The following is a 20,247-nucleotide window of genomic DNA, read 5'->3' on the forward strand; positions in this document are numbered from 1 at the left end:
TTTGTCCCCATGTTTGTGATGATCAGGTCTAGTATATTTTCTCCTCTTGTGGGAATGGTGACTAGTTGTTCCATAGCATTTGTGTTTATGAACTCCAGGAGCCTTTGGGCTAGGGTGTTGGGGCTTGATGTAATGTTCCCAGTCTATGTTTGGGTAGTTGAAGTCACCCAATATGATGGTGTTTGGAGAGACATTCATACTCTCCAGTGTCTTCAGGAAGGCTGTGTGGGTTTCCTGAGTTTGAGAGGGTGGTCTGTAGCATGCTACAAACTGTAGGGCAGTTTTACCTATGGTTAATTGCACCTGGATGGTCTCCGATGCTTCGTGCGTTGCCACTAACCTGGAGGTGTGGGTATCCTTTATGAATATGGATACCCCCCCTTTTGTGGTTCGGTCCGGATTTTGGGGCCGGAACGCATGATATGAGGTATAACCTGATAGTGCTGGAGTGCTCTCAGGAGCCTTGAACCAGGTTTCAGTCACAGCACAGACATCGATGTTCTCCATACTGAGGAGGGCTACGAGGGTGCATCTTGAGGTTTGGACTTCTGGCATTGAGCAGTATTACCCTTAGTTTTCTCCATTTTGTTTTCTAGGGTGGTAGGTTTATCATTTGAGCCTTGCCTAAAAAGGCACTATGGAGGTGGCAGAGCCTTGCCAATATCCGGAAGCCCAGGGTGACAGGTGCAAGTCGTCCCTTAAGCAGCGTGGCTTGTCAAGCATGTCATCCCAGGCAGACAGACATTGGATCCCTTAGAATGACACCAGTAATTAAGCCAATTATTAAAGCTGATCATTTTGTCTCTGTATTGTGGCATCATTCTTGGTGAGGGTAGGATACTGCTCAGGGTCAGGGTCATACCGGCCTGGGCTACATAATCTGAGAGCTCCTCTATGTCTCTTTTCATGTAGTCCAGGGAGGTACGTCTCAGGTCGTTCACACCGGCATGGACAATGACTGAGTCATACTTGTACTTGCTGTGGAGTGACCTGAGTGCTTGTGTTATGTGGCGGATTCTAGCGCCTGACAGGCAGCTTATGGTGATCTTTTCCTTGTTCAGTCTGGTGAGTGGGACGTCAGTGTGTCTGACTATGGAGTCATCTATAACAAGTGTGTCTGGCATTGTGTTTGGCCTTAAGGGCTGTGACTGTTTAGCACACTGACTTTGAGAACTATGTGTTGCATGTCTTATGTCTTGAGGTGGCAGTTGCTTGGGTGTCTGCTTTGGAGGCCTCTGTAGTTTTGGTAGATTTTTGATCAGTGCCTCCGAGTATGTCTTTGTGTGTTTATGTGTTTGTTTTGCAGTTGTGATAGTTCTATGTGAAACTGGGTTTGTGGTGTGCGTGGTTTCCTTCTCCTCCTGTTTGGTCTTGCCAGTCCTGGGTTGAGAGAGCTTAGCCTCCAGTTTGGCTATATAGTTGCATCTCTCACATGTATTTGTGTTTTGTGGGAGAAGGAGTGGGTTGTCTGTGTACATGAGGCAATTGTAACATTGCCTCAAGATGCCCAGATTCACCAGCTGAACAGGAGAGGATGCTAGCAACTGACCCTTCGACATGCTAGAAAAAGTGAAAAAGTTTGCTGTGTAACTGAGTCAGAAGCGACCTATAGGGAAATGGGTATTCAAGGGGATTTTAGGCTAATGTAGTACTTTGTTTAGTATATAAGTACTTTACCTATAGAAAAATGCTTTAGGAGCAAGTGCTGAGCTTTTGAGATAGAGAATAGACTGTTTAGATTGCAACTAGAGAAGTTCTAAGGGAAAAATTGAAGAGCAGACTTTACGGAGCCAGAAATAGTTTAACCTTGTTTAACCGGCGCTGCCCGATGGTGCTCTATGGGCAACTCCACACTAAATCACGCAAAAGCACGCTAAAGCGGGCTTTATTACAGGTGGCTGAAAAGAGCTAGGAATTGACCCAAAATGGCCAATACACTACAAGTTTCTGGCTGGAACCACTCCTCTAGGGACAAATAGGCTGCTCAGTGCTCCCCACTCCCACTGGTGAACAAAGACGCTTCCTTTTATCCAAATAAGGATATGGAATAGCACAGGAACCAAGACAAAGCCCAGAGATCAGCAAACTCTGAAGACTGGACTATTCTAGTTCAGTAAGGCGGGAAAACAAGATTTTTTTTTGTCTTTGTCTTTTTTGCAGAAAACAGAGGAAAAACAGACAGTAAATGCTATAAATGCTTTTAAACGGCTAGCACACTTGAGTTTGTTAGCCTACAGGTAAAATTAAGCAACAAATAACTTTTTAAAAGTGCAAAACAGTTAACCAACACAAAAACAGTTTAAATAAAATGCAGGGCTGTATAAACAGGCGAAAATGCAGTCGCTAAGCAGTAAATAATCAAAAAGCCAGAAAAACATACTTAAATCAGGAAAAAGTCACTCTTTTGCTCTCTGCTGCTTGTAGAACTCTGCAGGACACGACGAGGAGTGGTGCTGAGTTGAATACAAGCGAAAAAGCGCGCTAAAGCGGGCCTTATTACAGGGGGCTGAAAAGAGTTAGGAATTGACCCAAAATGGCCAATAGACTACAAGTTTCTGGCTGGAACCACTCCTCTAGGGACAAATAGGCTGCTCAGTGCTCCCCACTCCCACTGGTGAACAAAGACGCTTCCTTTTATCCAAATAAGGATATGGAAGAGCACAGGAACCAAGACAAAGCCCAGAGATCAGCAAACTCTGAAGACTTGACTATTCTAGTTCAGTAAGGCGGGAAAACAAGATTTTTTTGTTTTTTGTTTTTTTCTTTTTTGCAGAAAACAGAGGAAAAACAGACAGTAAATGCTTTTAAACGGCTAGCGCACTTGAGTGTGTTAGCACTACAGGTAAAATTAAGCAACAAATAACTTTTAAAAGTGCAAAACAGTTAATCAACACAAAAACAGTTTAAATAGAATGCAGAGCTGTATAAACAGGCGAAAATGCAGTCGCTAAGCAGTAAATGATCAAAAAGCCAGAAAAAAATACTTAAATCAGTTATAGCAAATACAGTTATAACAAATGCTCTGAAATATACTGTATATTTCCAAAATGTTTGAGAAGGACAGTCAGAACACAAGAAGGTTCAGGCGAAAGAGAAAAAAAAAGAAAAAGTTTTGTTTTACTTTTTGAAAGGGAAAAAGGAGGAACAGAAGGCCTTAATCAAATGTTCTCTCTGTATTAGGCAGAATGAGCTAATGACACTAGACTGGGAGGTGTGTCACAGTAGGGGCGGGCAACTGCAAAGCCACCAAGTATCAACAGGGAGGGAGGGTGGGACAAAATAGCCTACAGACACAGCAAGCACTACAGAGACAAATGAAAGTTTTTAAACAGATAAGGATTTGTGAAGATACTGAATAGACAAAGTGCTTTATATATATATTAAATTTTAAAAACAGTAATCTGTAAAAATAATCAAAAAAATCAAGATACTTATATTTCCAGCTCAGTTGCGGTCAACAACTTCTCCAGTCTTGTAAAGACAGAAACCCTATCCAAGTTAGGGCTTAAAACCCAGAAAAGCTTCTTCTTTTTTTTCTTTTTTTACAAGAACACAAAAAAAACCAGCCCCCACTAGCCAAAAGATAATTACACAGAGGAACTGTTTCAGTTTACACAATAGCCTACAGACACAGCAAGCACTACAGAGACAAATGAAAGTTTTTAAACAGATAAGGATTTGTGAAGATACTGAACAGACAAAGTGCTTTATATATAATAAATTTTAAAAACAGTAATCTGTAAAAATAATCAAAAAATTCAAGATACTTATATTTCCAGCTCAGTTGCGGTCAACAACTTCTCCAGTCTTGTAAAGACAGAAACCCTATCCAAGTTAGGGCTTAAAAAACAGAATAGCTTCTTCTTTTTTTTTTTTTTTTTACAAGAACACAAAAGAACCAGCCCTCACTAGCCAAAAGATAATAACACAGAGGAACTGTTTCAGTTTACACAATAGCCTACAGACACAGCAAGCACTACAGAGACAAATGAAAGTTTTTAAACAGATAAGGATTTGTGAAGATACTGAATAGACAAAGTGCTTTATATATATTAAATTTTAAAAACAGTAATCTGTAAAAATAATCAAAAAAATCAAGATACTTATATTATGGTCAACAACTTCTCCAGTATTGTAAAGACCAAAACTCTATCCAAGTTAGGGCTTAAAAACCAGAATAGCTTCTTCTTTTTTTTTTTACAAGAACACAAAAGAACCAGCCCCCACTAGCCAAAAGATAATTACACAGAGGAACTGTTTCAGTTTACACAATAGCCTACAGACACAGCAAGCACTACAGAGACAAATGAAAGTTTTTAAACAGATAAGGATTTGTGAAGATACTGAATAGACAAAGTGCTTTATATATATTAAATTTTAAAAACAGTAATCTGTAAAAATAATCAAAAAAATCAAGATACTTATATTTCCAGCTCAGTTGCGGTCAACAACTTCTCCAGTCTTGTAAAAGGTATGGGAAGACTTGAATCTTTTGGGTCCTGCATTAGGCAATCACTGGAGCCAAGCACTTGGTGAATACCCTTGGCGCTGTAGAGAGTTCAAAGGGCAAAGCAGAGAACTGAAAGTGTGAGGAACCCATAGAAAAAAGCAAATATCTCCTGTAGTTGATCCTTATGGAGATGTGTAGGTAGGCATCCTTATGTCCAAAGTGGCTAGGAATCCCTGAGGCATTAGTAAGGGAAAGAGGGTCTGGAGAGTAAGCATATGAAAGGTGGGTACTTGTAGGAAAAGACTGAGGTGGGAGAGATCTAGGATCATTTCCATAGTCTATCCTTCCTTGGGACTAAGAAGAGTCATATCCCTTGAACAAACAGACTGTCTAAGACTGGTTGGAAAAGAGGGGGGTTGTTCTTTGGGTGGCTGTGGGATGCCCCTCAAGGAGGGTGGGGAGATCCAGGTCATAAAATAACCCTTTTCTATAATGGACAAGGCCCACCTGTCTGAGGTAATGCTTTTCCAAACTGGAAGACAGTGAGAGAGCCTTAGGGACAGGGGAATGAAATTGGGAGAATTGGGCAGCAGAGGCAGGTAGTCAAAGACTACCTGTCCTGTCCTGAAACTGAAGTTTCTAGGCAGGAGTTTGAGCAGGTCTGGAAGTCTGTTGTTTGCTGGTGCTCTTTCTTCCCCTGGAAGGAGTAGGTGGAACAGAGTGTTTTCTGAAGAACTGGGTTTTGGAGGGGTAGCTCCTATGAAATTTTGGTATAGGAGACACAAAGAAGTACTTTAAATCCTGTAGCTCCTCCCCCTTTTGTTGAAGAGTTTTGAATAACTCAGCCACTTCTGAGCCAAAAAGGGCAGAGTTATAGTACAGTTGTGTACACTTACCATAAATGTAGATATTCGAGTGTATTCACTGTTGCAGTCATTACATTAGGGTTATCCTGCTGGCAGGTTGCCCTCAGTCGGCCTGAATTCCAACGTCTTGGGTCCTGCGTCAGTTGCTGTTGCCTCTTCCCTGACGTCAGGTCGTCAGGGGTATAAAAGATGCAGCCAATGCCATTTTATTCAGATTTTCTTGCCCCAGATGTTAGGTGCCCCCAAAAGGGTAGGCTAGAATTATGTAAATAAACCATACATGCACCAAAATAAGCTTTACCTTCATCTATAAGCAAATACACAACCTAGATTGTATAGATTAGAGAAGTAAAGATAAGTTCCAGCACAAATAAGGGGGATGGCAGGTGGGTAACCTGGACTGCAACAGTGAATACACTCGAACATCTATATTTATGGTAAGTACACAACTGTACTATGTTCTTCGTGTTTCACTGTTGCAGTCATTACATTTGGGTTGAGTCCCAAAGCTATGGTTGGGGGGCTGGAGCTAAACAGCATTAGGAGCGGCTATGAGGCCCTGCAGAACTGCAGTGGCAACGCCTGCCCTGGATTTAGAGTAAAGAGGCAGATTGTAATGTTTTATAAAGGTATGCACTGAACTCCAAGTAGCAGCCTCTAAAATGTCCTTGGTTGGTACTCCCCTGAGAAAGGCTGCAGAAGTGGCTGCAGCTCTGGTTGCATGTGGCCTAATGCCCTTAGGCACTGGTTTGCCATGCTGTGAATAGCAGAAATGAATGCAGTGACCTGTCCACTTTGAAACAGTCTGCTTGGAGATAGCCTTTCCTTGTGATGCTGTGGCATATGCCACTAGTAATTGTTCTGTCTTTCTGAAAACTTTAGTTTTGTCCAAGTAGAATCTAAGTTGTCTGTGTACGTCCAAAGAATGCATAATTTTCTCCCCCTTGTTCTGTGGATTTGGATAAAAAGTTGGCAAATGAATTGTTTGGTTAAGGGCTACACTGGATACCACCTTAGGCATAAATGTAGGGTTTGTTCTCAGAGAGACCCTGTCTGGATAAAAAATGATAAAGGGTTCCATAGCCATGAGAGCCTGTAGCTCTGAAACTCGTCTTGCAGAAGTTATTGCTAGGAGCAGAGCTGTTTTCCAAGATAAGAACTTTATATCCGCAGTAGCAGCTGGCTCAAAAGGAGGTAAGGTGAGTTTTTCCAAGACATAATTGAGGTCCCATGCAGATATTGGCGCTCTCCTTGGAGGCCTTAAGTTTTTGGCTCCTCTGAGGTACTGCCTTAATAAAGGATGAGAAAAGAGTGGTGGCTCTGTATTGTAATGAGCCGAAATGGCAGAGGCATGGATTTTAATTGATGAAATAGATAGGCCTTTGTCCAGCATTTCAGTTAAGTATTGCAAAATCTGAGGAATATTTGGGAATAGCTGTATCAGTTCCCTGAGCTTGGTTCCAAGCGCAAAATCTTTTCCATTTCCCAGCATAGGATTTTCTAGTACTAGGCCTTCTGGCTTCTAAAATGACATCCATCACAGCTTTACTGAGAGGTGTGGTTTGTATGGCTACATTATCCGCCATGCTGCAGGTTTAGGGTCCTGGGTTGGCTGTGCAGAATCTGATTGTTTTGATGGGACAGTAGATGAGGTATTTGAGGTAAGGTCCAGGCTGGGCATTGGGACAAGTTCCTTAAGATCAGATACCAGTACTGGCGTGGCCAGTCTGGGGCAATCAGAATCATTTTTGGTTTCTCCTGCCTAATCTTTAGGAGTACCTTGGGGAGGAGAGGCAGTGGAGGAAAGGCATATACTGATAGGTTTGTCCAGTTGAAAGATAAGGTGTCCACTTTCCAAGCTTGTCTGTGATAAGTCCTTGTGCAGAATCTTTTTAGTTGATTGTTTTGTGGGGAGGCAAATAGATCTATGTCCGGGCAACCCCATTTCTTTGTTATCATGCTGAAGACTTGTAGATCCAGGTGCCACTCGTGGGGATACATGAGGTTTCTGCTTAGTTTGTCTGCCAGAGTATTTTCCTTTCCTGGCAGGAATTGTGCCTGCAGATGAACTTGGTAAGTCAGTGCTGTGTCCCATAAAGCCATGGCTTGTCTGCATGGGGGATAAGAATGAGTGCTCCCCTGCTTGTTTATGTACCACATGACCGTGGTGTTGTCTGTCTTTATCAGTAGTTGTCTGAGATGAAGTAGGTCCTTGAAGGCTGTCAGGGCATTTTGAACAGCTAGCATCTCTTTTTGATTGATATGTAGATGCTTTTGGTTTGTGGACCAGGTCCCCTGAATGCCTTTTCCTGCCATGTGTGCCCCCCAGGCATAATCTGAAGCATCCGTCGTTAGGCTCTGCCTGGCTGGGGGTAGTGAGAATGGCTGTCCCTTGTTTTGGTGACAAGCCTTTGTCCACCATCGAAACTCCTGTTGCAGGCAGGGAATTAGAGTAATCATTGTTTCCAGACTGTGGCAATGTTGTGTCCAGACACTTTTTAGGTACCATTGAATTTTCCTCATATGCAGTCCTGCATATGGAATTAGTAAGATGCAGGATGCCATAAAGCCCAAAGCCTGCATAATTTTTCTTGCAGATAACTGGGCCCTTGTTTCCATTTCCTTGAAATAGGTAGTCAGTTGCCTTTGTCTGGAGTGAGATAAGCCATCTGGGCAGTTGTATTTAAGCTTGCACCCAGGAATATCATCTCTTGAGAGGGTACTAGTTTTTATTTCTTTTTGTTGACTGTGTGCCCTAGCAGGTTAAAAGTCTTATCACAAATGTCAGATGCTGTAGTAGAGTGTCCTTGTTCTCTGCTTGTATGAGGCAGTGGTCCAAGTAAGGATATATTTGTATTCCTCTTTGTCTGCAGTAAGCAATTACTGATGCCAGGCACTTTGGGAAGTCCCTGGGTGCAGTAGATAAGCCAAAGGGCAGTGCAGAGAATTGGTAATGCTTTGAGCCAGCCTTGAATCTGAGGTATCGTCTGCATGATTGTCTGCTTGGGACATGCAGGTATGCCTCTTTTAGGTCTAAAGTCACGAGCCAAGCCTTGCTGCCCAGCATGGGCAGAAGCTGCTGTAAGGTCAACATCTTGAATTTTGGTACATCCAGGAAAGTGTTTAGAATAGATAAGTCCACTATTGGTCTCCATGCTTCGTCCTTTCTGGGTACCAAGAACAGTCTTGAGTAAAATCCTTGTCCCTGCTCTTGCTGTGGCACTTGTTGAATGGCCCTCATGTCAATGAGAGCTGCGACTTGTTTTTGAGCTGCTGCCCATTGATTTTTTGGCAGGTCTGGCCAACTGTTTGCTCTTGGCAGGGTATGGAAATGAAACTTGTAGCCTTGTAACACTATGTCTAGAACCCATTTGTCCTGGGTAGTAATATGCCAATTTTGAGAAAAAAGTGCTAGTTTTCCCCCTAAGGGTGCTGCCAGAAGATAAGTGCTTGGTGCAGGCAGGAGGAAGTCATTGGGACTGTTTCCTGTATGATTGTGCTTTGTCTTCTCCACCTTTGGAGGTAGAAGCACTCCACTGCTTAGACCTGTAGGATCCTTGCGGCTGTGATCTGCCTCTAGGGCATCTGGATCTGCCCCTTTGAGGTCTGTCTGAGACTGGAAAGGACCAATTCTTTGTAGGCCAGTGTCTGCTAAATCTAGGTGGTCGTACCTGTAAGAAATCCTCGACTGTTTTCATAGATTTAGCTGTCCTCCATTTTCTTTAACGCCTCTTCTGCCTTAACACCAAACAAGCTATCATGTTGTAAAGGAGCATCTAATAATTTTGCTTTCACATGGTCAGGCAGATTTTGTTCCTTTAACCAAGCATGCCTCCTAATGACAGAACCCACAACAGCAGCTCTGCAGGAGGCCTCCAGAGAATCAAACCCACATTGCAAAGTATGCTTTCCAACTTGTTCAGCTGCATGCAATAAATCCTGCATTTCTTTGTTTTCTGCACATTCAGAATTTGCCATCATTTTCTGTTTAAGCAGTGCCATGATATATTGCTGATATTTGAGCATATGAAACTGGCAATTTAAGGCCCTTATAGCCAAAGTAGCAGATGTGCAAATCTTTTTTCCCCATCTATCCAGTGCCCTAGAATCCCTGTCAGAGGGGGTAGGGTTTTTTGCAGTAGAAGCATTGACCCCTTTTGGACACTGAGAAATAGTTTCTGGGTCTGCAGTAGGGTTTTTGTAAAGGAATTTATGAGTCAGGGACCCTGTAGTATCTGTCCGGCTTAACAGGAGCTGGAGGTAGAGAGTCAGGGGTCAGACTAGACTCCGAGAACACATCTACAATGTCCAACACAGGTGGAACAGCTAGAGGCCTGTGTTGAGGTAGTAAAAGGAAGTCTCTGAGCCTTTTCTTATATTCTGAAAAATCTTGGCTCTCCCAGTGGAAGTGCTCCCTCCTGGTATGCAAAGTCTCCCCAAAAGAGTAGTCCTCAGGAGGAGAAGCTGAAGAAATTGATTCTTCAGCATCAGAATCCTCATAGGGTGAAGACAATATTCCTGATCAGAAGAGGAATCAGAAGATTCATAGTCTGTCTCTTGCCTAGTCCTCTTATCAGGAGGTGGATGGGAAACACCTGATCAAGGTAATTAAGTCTTCGGTCATTTTGAGCATCTGTTTTTTGGGCATGGAGGCCTGTCCTTGTGGCTGGTGAACTTGTTTCTTTGCCTTTAAAGGTGTTTTAGTCTTTGAAGTTGGTTTAATATATAATTGTTTAGGTCTGAATACACCCTCAGAAGCCGATGCCTGCTCAGCAGCTCCGGACCCATCTGAGGGAATAATCTCAGAGGCTCCAATACCTTGAGTTTCCAGTGTCCTGGCTGACTCCACGTGGGAGTCAGTAGCGGCCTGAGAACCAGCGACTTGCTTTGGAGAACATTCGTCGTCGGTTTTGGACCTTGGCTGCGTGTCTTTTTCTTTGCGTTTTATGTGAACTCTAGTAGTTGGATGGCTATCCAACGACATTGTATAATTAAATCTTTGCCCAAAATAGCTTAATGCAAAATCGTACCTATGGTTAACAGTGCGTTGGTTAAATCTAGCACAAAACTGACAACTAGCAACGTCGTGGTCAGGGCCTAGACAAGGAACACAGTAAGAATGAAAGTCCTTATGAGGTATTTGCTTCCCACAAGAAATACAATTATTAACTTTTTCTGACATCAGTCTGGAGCTAGAAAAAAGTTTCCCCAATGGGGTACTTAGCTTTTAATGAAGACTTCGGATCTGAAACTCGAACATGAAAATCTCAGGAGTCGGCCGACAGGCACTTGCGAACTGCTTCTGCTTCCAGCACTGCGCTGCAAGAAAGACTGAATAAAATGGCGTCAGCTGCATCTTTTATACCCCCTGACGACCTGACATCAGGGAAGAGGCAACATCAACCGACGCAGGACCCAAGACTTTGGAATTCAGGCCGACTGAGAGCAACCTGCCAGCAGGATAACCCTAATGTAATGACTGCAACAGTGAAACACGAAGAACATCCAGGGGTGCTTCCAGACGTTTGGCCTAATGTCGTCAGGCAAAGGCTGTAGTGTTAGCCAAGAATATCTTATCATAAGTAAAGCAGATGCAGCAGATCTGGCAGAAGCTTCAGCAGCACCATAACTGCATCTAATTGAATGTCTAGTGACCTGGGAAGACAGGGAAAGGCAGCTAGAAATTTGTGCCTTAGAAGGAGATTCAGGGAGGTCTGATAAGAGCTTGATGGCTTGGGCTAAAAGGGCTAGGGCATACTTTGAAAAGTGTGTCTGGTAATTCACTGTCCTGAAGGCCAAAATAGCAAAAGTATATACTTTGTTGCCAATATGCTCCACAGCCTTGCTGTCCTTATCTGTGGGAAGAACAAATGTGGATGGAAGCAGTTTGGAAGGCTTATCAACAGAGACTGAGACAGTGCCATGGTCTGCATCTGGGCATTTGATCAGAAATTTGGCCCCCTCAGGGCCCTTACAGAACCTGTCAGGCCTTCAAGGGACAGGGAGTTGTGAATCTTGGTTCACAGAAGCTGTACTGACAGGATCCAAGAAAGCAAGACAGGACAGATAGAACCAGAAGGAGCAGGCGTGTCCATTTGCAGGAGTTCATAGTTTCTTTTTTGGACCTCTGACATGTCAGAGGAATCCCACTTAAAGAATTCTCTCACTTTAGAGATGGCCTCACCAAAAGTGAGATCCTCACCTGGAAAGTCTGTCACAGCAGAATCCTCCTCTGGGGAAGCACAGGCAAGGGGAGATGGCATCTGAGACACATTGGAAAGAAAGTCCTCTGAGGAGTCAGAGGAATACTCAGCTTCAGGTTGAAGGATGTCTTCATAGGTTGGTACTAGGATATCGGCCCTAGGGCCTATACAAGCCTAGCCATAACAATTCCCTGGCTATTTCTTCCCACACTATTTACTTCCCTGGACCCCTGTCTAGCAAGGTGACTGACATGATCCCTGGGGTGAATTTCCTTTCTCCCATCCAATCATCAAGGTTCCTTTTGAAGAGGGCCAAAGAGGTGCTCTGCTTGACATGTATGGGCAGTCTATTCCAGAGTTGGGGGGGGGGTCTCCGGGCCAGGAACCTATCCTTCCACTATGTTTTGTTTATTGTGATGACAAGGTTTAGATCCCTGGAGCATGTGGCTCTGAGGGATTGGGGTTTCTTTAAGTGTAGCATGTCCAACAGCTCTAGATTTGACATGGCCTTGTATGTTAAGCAGAGATTGCCTCAGAGTAGACAATATGCAACAGAGTATAGCTGGAGTTTTTTAAGGCGGTCAGCATAGGGCATCTATTTTAGGCCTGTGATTTTTTTTAGTGAGCTATTTCTGCGGCCTTTCCAGTTGTTGCAGATGTCTTGAGAGGTACATACCAAATGGGGCGTTGCATTCTACAAAGGGTCTAATGAGGGATGAGTACAGTGGGACAATGACTTCCTTCTTTCTGGATTAAAAGCCCTTAGTGATGAGGTGTGCCACATAGAAGGATTTCCTGACTGTTGTGGCGATGTGATTATTGAAGGTGAGACCACTGTCCACCTGTGTCCCTAAGTCTCCTATGTGGTAATTCATGGGTACATGTTTTTTCCCAAAGGGGATAACTATACATTTCTTGGCACTGAGCTTGAGCCCATGGCTCTGGCACCAAGCATCTGTTTCTGTAAGGCCCTTTTGTAGAGTATCCACATCATTTGGGGATTCAATAATGGCTCCCAGTTTGCAGTCATCTGCGAACTTTGTTAGCCAGAGTCCCTTAGTGTTGGCCTGTACTTCAGAGAAGTATATGCCAAACAAGAAAGGTCCCAGGAATGAACCCTGAGGTACTCCACTTGTCACTTGTCTGGAGCTGTATTTGGAGTCAGCTACGTTTAAAGTGTGGGTTCTGTCAGTAAGCCAGTTGGCAACACATCGAGTGATGTAAGGATTAATGCCAAGCTTAGTAAGTTTATCTATGATTCCATGGTGGGGGATGGTGTCAAAGGCCTTGGCGAGGTCCAGATAGGCTGTATGGACTGCCTTACCCTCATCCACGGCTCTGGAAACTGATTCGAAGAAGTCAATCAGGTTCAGGAGACAAGATCGGCCCTTCATGAACACAAACTGTGTGGGGTCCAGTGTTTTAAGGTTGCCAATGTCTTTGTTTATAAGTTCCATGATAATACGTTCCATGGCCTTGCAGATCAGGCTCGTCAGACTGATGGGGCGATAGTTCCCGGGATCCAAGGTGGATCCCCCCTTGTGGAGTGGGATAACTGTAGCTGTGCGCCACTCAGTGGGCATGAAGCCTGAGGTGAGGGTATGATTAAACATGCCACTTAGGTGAGGTGCCAGTTCATTTTGTAGTTCATGTAGTACACAGCCCGGGATGTCATCTGGTCCCATGGATGCTGTATTCTTAGCTTTGGAGAGTGTTTTTTTTTTTTTTTACCTGTGTGGCCGTTATTACCAGAATTTGGCAATCTTCTGGTATTGAGATGGGCCATTTAGGGGGTGGGAGGGGGGGTGAAGTTGGTACTGAATCGATCTGCCAGGATATTGGCAATATCCTTGGGATCAGTATATTTAATTCAATTCTGTTGTAGCTCAGAGCAGATCTGAGCATTGTCATTTAGATTCTTGACATAGTTATAGAATGCCTTGTGGTTGTCTTTGGAATCTTTGGCAATTTTATTTTCGTAACTAGCTTTGGAGGATTTTATGAGGGATCTCAGCTTCTTACTAAGGCTGGTAAGGGAGTTTTTTGCATCCTGAGATTTTCCTCTTTTCTGCAACAGTTTCTTCCTTTTGTTGTAAAGTTTGTTTTCAACTTGCCTTTTCAGGGAAGGCCTAGAGGATGTAGGGCCTAAGGAAGGCCTAGGTTTGGTAAGCTCTGGAGCTGTGGAAGAGTCTGTCTGGGCAGCTGGAACAAGCCAAGGTTCCCCCTCATCGGTGGCCATCTGCAAAAGTTCCACGGACATGCCATCCACTCTAGTTTCAGTGGCCACCCAAAGGTACCCACTATACTCATTTTTGTGGATGCTGAACGTTCCTCCAGGCCAATGTCAACCACAGGAGGGACATTGGGTGGAGGAGGTGCAGCAGCATATTCAGGCCTAGAAACTTTGGCTTTCTTTCTGGGTGGCTCGATGGAATGACCGGACGGCCCTTCCATAGCTAGTGCTAAGTGTTTGAGATATTGGTTTTCTAATTAAATACTGCAGGCATGCAGATGGGTGTGGAGTGTCTTGGGGATGAAGGCCTGACAGATCGCACAGGTTTTATGGTCATGAGTAGGACCTAAACAGAAAAGGCAGAACTTGTGGGCGTTCTTATGGGGGTCTGACATCCTCACCTGCACTTTCCTTTCCTGGATGACATGAACCTTAACAGACATGCAGTGACCCAAAAGAAACAAAAAACAGCCCAAAGGGGGACTTATCTTTAAAAGAGAAGCTCCGATGGCAAGAAGAGCTGACATTTGGCTGGCAGCAGAGAAGTTCTGAGGAAAGGCATGTGCAGCCATCATTATGGCCCACTCTCCCTCAGCCAACATCAGACATCTCACATACCTAAAAGTGACTACAAGCTTTTGTTTACTGGCCGAATGTTCGGGTAGTCAGCAGAGAATAACCCAATGGTTTGGAATACTGCAACATGAGAATAAAATAACATCCTGGAATAGAACCGTTTGCCTCTTTGATGCACAGCAACATGTTGAATGGTGCCTTGATCCAGTAGGGTTTGTAGCACCTGTGGAAACAGTGGTAGTTGTTGTTTGGGTGGATGGGGAATGCCCCTGAAGGGCGGTAGAGATTCCCAGACCATGAAATATCCATTTTTTTTTTAAGATGGAACGCACCCAAGAATCTTTAGCAATGTTGTCTCATGCTGTACTTGAAAGGAAGGGGGGGAGCAATGGGGTCCAAATAGTCAAATGGACCATGGTCTATCTAGAAAGGGCTGTTTTTGAGATGAGGTCTGTTGAGGGTTCTAAATGGTTGTTGCCTCTTTCCAGATCTCTTGGTCTTAGATTGAGCTGGCCTGGGCTGTCTCCTGAAAAATAGCTTGCTTAGACAGGTAATTTCTCTGGACATTTATATAGGTCTCAGATTATAGGTTTGTACTAGGCTAACTACCCTTGTGGGCCATTTCAAGCCTAGCCAATTACCCCATGTGAGAATCAAACCCTGCATCTTGTGTTCATAAGGTAAACACCTTAACCATTATGCCATCCTCCGATACTACTAGGTGTTTAAGTCTTTCACCTCCTTGCCTTTCTCCGGCAAGGTTTTGAAAAGTTCAGCAGTTGCAGTGCCAAACAAGACTTCATTGTCCAGGGAGGGAATCCATCAATTTGGATGTGGTATCTTCTAGCAAAGGTTGTAGTCTTAGCCATGCAAATTTCCTAAGGACAGACCCTGATGCAGATGCCCTAGCAGAAGCCTCTGCGGCATTGTAGCTACATTTAATTGAGTGCCTGGTGACCTGACAGGTTGTACCCAGCAAGGATGTAGCTAGAGCTTTATTCTCGGACTCAGGCAGGTCAGAAATTATTTTAAATTACTGTGACAAGAGCTCTAATGAATATTTTGCCATATGGGTTTGGTTGTTGATTGACCTAAATTGCAAGGGTGGTGGATGTATCCACTTCCTTGCTCAGTCTCTCAAAATGTCTGCTGTTCTTGTCAGAAGGCAGCAAGATGGTTGAAGGAAGAAGCCTTGAGGGTTTGTTTGAAGACACAGTGATAACTGATGGACCAGCTGAGGGTTCTCTGAATAAAACCTTGCAATCTGCAGGCACCTTATAAAATCTAATAACCACATGATAAGCACTGTTTTGAGGAGAAACCAAGCACCGGACAGCTCTAGGATAAAACCAATGGATTTATTGAAACAAAAAATACAACGTAAAACGCTTGACAAAACATCGTGTTTTTCGTCTTTATAACAGACTTATCAGACAACAGGAAACAACTAAAAAACACACACACACATAGATATATATATATATATATATATATATGCTGGCAAAAATTCAAATCATCCAATAAAATTACATCTCATGAATATATAACATAATTATATGGTGTAAAATGATGACTGACTTAATGGTTGAAATGTGTTCCTACTATCATAAACCAACCTTAAATCCTAATGGAAATCGCATACATTGAACTACAAGATAATATATAGATGATGATCACAAATATAAACTATTATTAATGTATATAGACATGTTAAAACCCAAAAGGCAGTGAGCCCTCAGAGCTGTAACACCAAAGTTCCAAAACTTTACACAACACTCCCATCCAGTGGCCAAAATGACAAAGACATACACAATAAACAAATTAGTATGAAGTTTATATATATATATATATATATATATATATATATATATATATATATACACACATACACACACACATATGTATGATGTAAACTTTTTGTGTTTACCTTATAAGATCTTCCTGCTTTTTTAGGTGCAGGAGGCTGTGAATCTGGAGTCTTGTTAGAAGATGCAAAAACATCTAAGAAAGCAGGAAGGATAGGGGGAATAGCTGAGGGGCTGGTGGTGTCCACTTGCAGCAAGTCATAATAATGTTTTTGACCATCTGTAATTACAGTGCTTTTCCACTTGAAATGTTCCTGCATCCTGGTCAAGATGTCACCAAGTAAATCTCCTCAGTTTTCCTCTGGGGGAGGCATAATCTAATGGGGAGGGGATCTGGACTGAATATGCCAGTGAGTCTCATAAGAAGAATGTATGTTCCTCTTCTGAAGAAATTTCTTCCCTTACCCTCTTTTGAAGTGGAGCAGTCCAGGGGGAGGCAAGTACTGTAATGCCTGGAGGGGGTCTGAGAGACATGAGAGCATTAAATATGCTTTGAGAAAAGGCTTGCCAATTCTTTTCAGTATCAGAAAAGAGGGGGGAAATGTTTAGTTTTTTGTTTCTTTTTACTATGAATATCCACTTTCTAAAGTGACAGTGGGCCGGATGTAGGCCTGCACTCGATTATGTACAAATCCACTTCCCTCCCTGTCAGGATCATCCTACAGCCTTTAGAAATAATGAGTTTGGGTTCCCCTTGGATGTTCAACATGGACATGCGGTATCTCCAAGGACATGCTGCTATCCTGCTCCACTGTGACTTCAGTTAAGGGTTCAGCTTGTGGTTTGGACGGCCCTGATCAAATCTCCAGACTAGTGATAGTCTTGGGAGAGAAGTCTGGCACTAGAGGTACAGCTGAAGCTTCTGGCCTGGATTTCTTGGCCTTCACTTTGATAACAACTCAGCCTCTGAGCCCGAGGGACCCTCAATCCTTTTAGTGAGAAGTTGTAACAGCAAATTTTCTAAGTAGATGGAAAGAGAATTATGCCTACCCCTTAAGATTTTGGGAATGAAAGACTGGGAAATAGGGCAGGTCTTATGGTCGTAGGAAGGCCAAAAACAGAAAAGACAAGGTTGGTGGTTGTCCTTATGTGGAATCTGATGTCCACATTGGCATTTGCCTTTCTTGGATGACATTAAACTTTATAAACAATCAAAAGCTGCAAAAGGATTCCCCAAGAGAGTACTTATGTGAGACATGGAAGCTGAAATACCTTAGGTGATCAGACTGTACATACAAAAGACGCATTCTGTCTGGTGGCAAAGAAATTCTGAGGATGGTGTGTGCATATGTCGCTTTTATGGCCTATGTCCAATAGCAGTCAACGTTTGACATGCCATGCACCTTAGGCACTAAAGACTTTTGTATACTGGCCAATGTCAGGTCGCATGGCAGGCAATCTCCCTCATGTAAAGAATACCACAACAGCAGACCAGAAGGACATCATTTATCATCCCACCCTTTTGTATCAGTTCTGAGGTCTACAAAACTTATTATCTGGGGCTTCTACACAGGTAAAGATATAGAATGAAGCAGAAATTATGCCTGACTGTTCCAGCTGAATGGAGTGCACAGATAATGTATATGCTGCCTGTTCATCCTTACGGACTGCTATTTTTTTCTAGCTTTTTAAAAAACCCTTGATTAAACCACTTCTCAAGATTTCAGCCATAGATCCAGATGCCTGTTGGTTTGCAGCTGGGACTTGCAATATGTTGCACCCATACACGTTGCTGTATTCAAATGCAAGGCCTATATGCAATAAAAAGAAAGTACAGTTGTGTACACTTACCATAAATGTAGACGTTCGAGTTTATTCACTGTTGCAGTCATTACATTTGTATATCAAACCGACAGCTGCAAAACCAAAGACATAAGCAACTTCTGCCCCTTTGAGCTCTGTCTTGACACAGGAAAGGACCAATTTTTTGTAGGACAGTGTCTACTGAATCTTGGTGGCTGTACTTGTAAGAAGTCTTTAACAGTTTGCATAGACTTAGTTTTGTCTTCTATTTTCTTTAAAACCTCTTCTGCCTAAATACCAAACAGAGTATCATGCTGTAAAGGAGCATCTAGCAATTTAGCCTTAACATGATCAGGCAAATGTTGTTCTTTTAGCCAGGCATGCCTCCTAATCACAGATCCAGTAACTGCGGCCCTGCAGGAGGCCTCTAAGTAATCAAAACCACATTGCAAAGTATGCTTTCCAACCTGTTCAGCTGCATGCAGTAATTCCTGCAATTCTTTATATTCTGCACATTCAGAAATCAACATCATTTTCTGTTTCAGCAATCCCATAACATGTTGTTGATACTTAAGCATATGAAACTGACAGTTTAAGGCCCTGATTGCCAAGGTTGCAGATGTATAAACCTTTTTTCCCCATCTGTCTAGTGCCCTTGAATCTCTGTCAGAGGGGATAGGATTTTTAGCTGTTGAGGCTTTAACTCCCTTTGGACCCTGTGAAATAGTTTCAGGATCAGCAGCAGGGTTTCTAAATAAAAATTTATGTGAGTCAGGGACCCTGTAATATCTGTCAGGCTTACTGGGAGCCGGAGGTAAGGTGTCAGGAGTCAAGCTTGACTCCAAAAACACATCATCCACAATGTCTAAAACAGGGGGAATGGCTAAAGGCCTGTGCTGAGAGAGAAGAAGGAAATCCCTGAGCCTCTTTTTTGATTCTGAGAAATCTTGACTCTCCCAGTGAAAATGCTCCCTCAAAGTATGCAAGGTTTCTCCAAATGAATAATCCTCAGGAGGAGATGCAGATGGTATTGACTCTTCTGCATCAGAATCCTCATAGGGAGGTATAGATATAGGACTCAGAAGAAATAGAAACCTGATCTGAAGATTCATAATCAATGTCTTGCCTAGGCCTCTTATCTGGAGGGGGATGGGTACACCCCTGATCAAGGTAATAAGGTCTTCAGTCATTTTGATCATCTGTTTTTTAGGCATACAGGCCTGTGCACGTGGCTCTTGCATCGTTTTTTTAGTTTTAGAAGTTGCTTTTGTCTTTGGTTTTGCAGCTGTCGTCAGTTTGATATACAAATGTAATGACTGCAACAGTGAAACACGAAGAACATGTTATGTTCTTACCATAATGTTCCATCTGTGTTGTCCAACTTCATTCCATTAACCTGCAGGGAATAGGGTTCCGATGCTTGGAACTGACTGTCCACCTTCCTTCCAGCTCGAGACTCCAAACATGAGCTCCTCCTACCAACCCATAATGCTCTGCTCCCCCACGTTACATCAGATTGAGTTTGCCAAAAATAACAGTGTCCCTAAAACATTAACTATAATACAAAAGTAAGAAGAAAATACCAACAGATCTCACACTAATAGAACATCAGGAACTCAACTGAAGGAATAAAATTCCTGGTAACTTCTTCTAGGCTTCCCGAACAAACTTTTGGATAAGGGGTGGGAAGGTTAATGGAATGAAGCTGGACAACACAGATGGAACGTTATGGTAAGAACATAACTTCTTTATCTGATGTTGTCCACTTCATTCCATTAACATGTGGGACAAAGTCCCCAGCTACCATAATCTAGGGTGGGCCTCAGGGAAGGATATTCCAGAGTACAGTAGACCCAAAAGCACTTCTACTCCTGGATACAATGTCCGATTTATAATGAGTGACAAAAGTATTGGAGTTTGACCAAGTAGCAGCAGCACAAATGTTTTCAATAGAAACTCTGGACCAAAAAGCTTGAGACATGGCCATGGACCTTGTAGAGTGTGCTCTAACCAGACCTGGTAAGGGGATACACCTTTAGAAGAGTAAATAAATGTAATACAGTCTTTCAAGCATCTGGCTAGAGTAACTATGGTCACTACTTTACTATTTTTAGCATTCGAAAAAAAAAAGAAACAGCTGATCACACTTCCTGAATGATTTTGTTCTATGGATGTAAAAACGAAGTTGCCTATGCACATCAAGCATGTATAAGATGCACTCCCCTTTATTCGGATACCGAGAAAAAAATACTGGGAGATTAATTGACTGGTTAATGTTGGGCTCTTTAGCCACCTTGGGTAGAAAAAGAGG

Source organism: Protopterus annectens, chromosome 2.part1, assembly GCF_019279795.1.
Source record: "Protopterus annectens isolate FY-2018-M chromosome 2.part1, PAN1.0, whole genome shotgun sequence".
Lineage (NCBI taxonomy): Eukaryota > Metazoa > Chordata > Ceratodontiformes > Protopteridae > Protopterus > Protopterus annectens.